The sequence below is a fragment of the Marmota marmota genome, unplaced genomic scaffold (assembly GCF_001458135.2).
Source record: "Marmota marmota marmota unplaced genomic scaffold, marMar, whole genome shotgun sequence".
Lineage (NCBI taxonomy): Eukaryota > Metazoa > Chordata > Mammalia > Rodentia > Sciuridae > Marmota > Marmota marmota.
This window is the reverse complement of record NW_026000000.1, coordinates 6,530,611-6,535,514: the sequence shown is the minus strand read 5'-3', so window position 1 is coordinate 6,535,514 and position 4,904 is coordinate 6,530,611. Positions and strand designations below refer to the sequence as shown.

The 4,904-nt window shown below is 33.8% G+C and overlaps 1 long non-coding RNA gene across 2 annotated transcripts in view; it reads right to left on the bottom strand.

Annotated features, from left to right (window-relative positions):
* Positions 1-719: 719 nt before the first annotated feature.
* LOC125618035 overlaps positions 720-4,904 on the bottom strand; it is a 59,491-nt gene continuing 55,306 nt past the window's right edge. For both annotated transcript variants that reach the window (XR_007349231.1, XR_007349232.1), the window contains one exon: positions 720-3,840. This is a non-coding gene — a long non-coding RNA (uncharacterized LOC125618035). The remainder of the gene's footprint in view (positions 3,841-4,904) is intronic.

The window sequence follows — 4,904 nt, the reverse complement described above, 5'->3', positions numbered from 1 at the left end:
GAATATAGAATATGAGTTTATTTTGGATGTCATGTATAGAATGTATTTATAAAATATTTTGTCATTCTCAAGCTAGAAGTACATTTGTATAAATTAAATTTATTTTGCTTTACTTCATTAAGGTAGATAAATATCAACCAACTGAAAAAAATTTGTTTTTTTTTAGTTGTAGATGGATACAATATATTTATTTTTATTTTTATGTGGTGCTGAGGATCAAATCTACTGCCTCACAAGTGCCAGGCAAGCACTCTACCACTGAGCCACAGCCTCAATCCAAGATTTTAATAATATACTTGAAAAAGCTGCAAAGAGTACTATTGCCAGTATGTCCAAAGTTTTTTTAGGTTTCTAAGTAACAATGCACAGACCTAGAAAAACTATCGAAAAAATATCTACCTTCATAAATAGTTTTCACTATAAAAAGAGATATATTTTTAACTGGATAAGTTTATATGACTGGGGTCGTTATATGAGTCTATGAAAAGTTAAAATAGACTAATTAATAAAAATAGGTTTTATTTCAGTTTCCAAATATTTAAGTGTTCTAAATACAATGTACAGCACAAGGAAATAAGAATGTGTCAGTTTTGTGTATTTATCAAAGGAGTTTTTTAATTTTTATATGACTTTAGAAACACTTTTAGAAAGGGAAAAATATATTCCTTAATATGGAATGAAATGATCAGTTTTTTTCTTTGTGTATATTTAAACAAAAATAAATGTGGTTTATTTTATATTCCAAAGAAATGGTCTTACATTGATCAATTCTTCCAAAACAGAATACACACAGAAAAAAAAATTAACACTTTCAGTGAACTAATGAACAGAAAATAACTATTTAATACACACGCCTTGGTAATCTCAAGAAAAACAAAATATGTGCAGTTATTTAATTCATCGAAGAACACAAAAATATAAAATGCAAAAAAAAACAGGCAACAATAAACAATATTAAACATTAGAAAAATGTTTAATTAATTAATGCCAAATAATTTTTTCACTAAGTGTTCTAAACTCAGTCTGCTTTTAGGGTCTGAAATTATTTTTTACAGATGTCAATTTACCCATATCATGAGACACATCACTTAGTATTTTCAAATCTATGATCAAATTAAACAGAGGAAGAAGACCTCTAGATCACTCACCATAAATCTTTACAGTTTGCAGTAGGACATTTGGTTTAAAAAATGAAGTTAGGTCTGAAAGTGAAGCTCTAGTCCATCAAACTGGATTGGAGGAACTTGTCAATATGTCAAAAGAACTGTTTGACCTCTGGAGATGATGCTCCCAAACCAGACAAAACTGGGCAGACTTTTAAAATTCCAAAGAAAGCACATGTAAATTAGAGGTTACTAAAATTTACAAACTTAGCCAAAAAACTTGCTGTAGGTTATATAACTCTTGTCTTGTATTTTTGTTCCCCAAGTGCTGAAAGATTCTCTGGTTTTCTGCTCTTTCTCTCATTTTATTAATTTGGAAGAAAATTTGCTTTCTGGGGAAACATGGTATGGCATATAATTCACATTACATCTTGTGTTTTAAACCTGATTGGTAACATTTTAAGTGCTACCCATGGCACCTAATTACTAGAGTATACAGAAGTTGGTAGAATACAAGGATTTGTGAAATCCCATGGGGGGAAAACTGTGAGATCTTTTAAAATCATTATATTCTTCATTTTTTCATGGGTATAAAATGATAGGCTTGATCTTTACTTTATAGAGACTCACAGGTCATAGATATGTATCTTTACAAAATGACAAAGGTAGCCATTGTTAGAGTTGAGTCTAAAAGATAACTGCACCCCTATCCAAATTCTTCAGTATACTTTCCATTATTTTAGATCACTTCTATCGTGGTTACTTTTTAGTAGCACGGGGTGGGGGGGCACTATCCAAATATTTGAGTAGAATTTATAAGTCTTCAGATTGTTTATATTAAAGCCCCAGAATTATTAATTTTTAGAACTGGAAAAGAATATAAAATTATGACTTAGCACAATAATCATAATTTTATGGATGAGACAGCTTAGGTCAAAAGATATTACTGACTTATTAAAAATAAAACATTTCAGTAAGTCAAAATAATTCATAGTTACTGTCACAATAAATATCGACTAACTTTTAAAAAGTTTTCTATTATTCAAAGTTTATTTCTGCTGCTATAACAGAGTACATGAGAGAGTGGGTAATTAATAAAGAGAAGAGGCTTATTTTGCATTCTGGTTCCGAAAGTCCAACAGCATGGCACCGTCTTCTATTGGGCCTCTGGTGAGAGTCTCATGCTGCTCCATGTTTGGTGGAAAAGCAGAAGGGCAAATGGTTTATGCAAAGAGAGGAAAGAGGGCCAATTTCTTGCAATAGCTAAGGCATTCCCTTGAGAAAAGATTGTTCCATTCAGGAAGACTCTATTCCCAAGAAGCTAGCACTTGCCACCAGGCTCCATTTCCCAACATTGCTACAGCTAGAGAATAATACTCCATGTTTTGGCAGGGATAAACTGTATTCAAACCATAGCTTGCTCCAAATTCTTCATGTCTACTAACTCATAATCTTTTCACCATCCTTATAAGGATGAATACAAATATTGTTCCTATCCAGGGGAAGCTGGAATACAGAATACAGAAAATTCAAATAACATGCCAATTAGTGGCAGAGGGAAGACTCACATTCTGGTCTTTGATTCAAAAGAATTGTTCTCCATATGAATATTTTAGTGAATATTAGGTCATTAAGTTTCATGAGGATTTAATTGAATCTTATATGTAAAATGTAGAGAGGATAGTGTCCTAAGTAATGACAAACAACTAATATCAAATAATTTGATGTAAGACGATATAAATATCACCTTTGAAGATTCAGTTTTCTAAAGATGTTTGGTTAACAAATATACTTGACTGAATTCATTTTTGTGTATCTTGAATCAAAAGGCTTTATATAGTTTATATTTAAATGTAATCTTTTAGTTGGTTTTATTGCTGGAGAGACACTAATTTTTCTGCAGAGTGATATTTACTACTCTTTTCCTTGGTTTGATTTTACAGGAGATTCCAGTCAACTTTAATTTGTGCTATTTTAATATTTTACTACAGTTTTACTCCTTTAAGAGAGAATTTATTCCTCCTTCAAAATTTATGGGATTCCTTTACAGCTTCTTTGTGAAAAGAAAAAAATAAGTCAGGTTGCAATTAATTCTCTTACGGATAGTTTATGAAATTAGAGCTGACTCTGTCCCTTCCTTTACTGTGGTTTGTGAGGCCTTAAAATGTAATTTAAGAGGTGAGATTATAAGTACTTCCTCATTCAGGAAAAAGCAAGAGGAAGAAAGCTTGTCTCAGGAAATACAAAGACCTTAGAAGAAAGATTATTTTGTAAGCATTTCAAGGAGAGGGGTTGATCATGTGAAAGTCCTGTTCTTTCAAAATAGTCAGTGGCTCTTTGTTAGGTTACAAATTCAAATGTGGTCTCACAAATGCAAGTCAATTTAAATCAGGAGGAATCTTAGAGCACCATTTAAGTCCATACTGTTACCAGGACAGGATTAAGCACCCCAAGGCACTTTCTCAGTGGGAGACCAAGGTCTAGCATTAGAAAGATTGTAATCCATCATTAGTAAAGAGAACAATCAGAGTGGTATAATGGGAAGAACTGGGTTTCCAGGCAAAGATCCTTTCAGTAATATGAACTTGCAGCAGACAAGGTATATTCATTCAGCCAATCTCCTGAAATGCATCCACTTTCCGGAGCTCTTGGGGTGAGATGTGTTAATTTCTTCTGCATTTCATATCTGTTCCTGGTCTTCTAGTAGCAAGTCTCAGTCTGAACTTTTCCTTCCTCCCTTAGAAAAGGATATAAACAGAATACTTTAGAGATCCCTTCCAACTCATACTACGCTCTAAGAAATGTTTGAAAATGTAAGACAAAAATGGGCAAAGAAATGACAACAGAATATTTAACCATCAAAAAAGGATATTAATGATAGTAAAACCAAGATTACTGGCTTGGGGTTGTGGCTCAGTGGTAGAGTGCTCGCCTAGCATGTGTGAGGCCCTGGGTTCAATCCTCAGCACCACATAAAAATAAATAAATAAAGGTATTGTGTCCGACTACAACTAAAAAATATTTAAAAAGAAACAAAATTACTGATTTTTAACTCACTTTTCAGTTTTGAAACCAAAATAATCTACACAAATTGTCATAATATTGTAGCTTTCAAAGATAATCTCTATAAATAAAATTAGAAATAAAAACCCCATAATTTGACCTGAGGATCATAAGAACTGATTATTTGAATCTGGGTATCATTTGGCATTTATGATATCTCCCACCTCCATCCTTTCCAGAGCAGAACTGGTTAATCAATTGGAACCATCTTTCTCTGAGCTTTTTAAAAAAATTTTTTAGTTGTTGACGGGTCCTTTTTTTATTTATTATTTATTTGTATGTGGTGCTGAAAATCGAACCCAATACCTCACACATGCTAGGCAAGAGTTCTACCACTGAGCCACAACCCAAGCCCTTTCTCTGAGCTTTCAGGGTTTAGAATAAAAACATATCTATCTGCCGCAGTCTAGCTGGGCACAAAATCAGGAGCCACTCAAGCAGGAACAAAGTTTATTTTTTGAAACTGCCGCCAATCCGGTACCGCCCGGGCAGAGATTTTTTCCACCCACGCGGCCTCCTCCTGCACCTGCAGAGAGCACTCCTCCCCCGGAACTCCCTCCTACTGTACTTCCCCAACCAATGGGAACTCTCCAGGAGTCCTGTAGCCGGCCTAGGTGAACAGCAGGAGTCCAATATCCATATGAATGCAAATCTTAACATAATCATATCATCTCAATGGCTAGCTGGCGTCACCTTTCGACCAAAAATGCCATGCATCATATACTTGGCTCTTAGCAT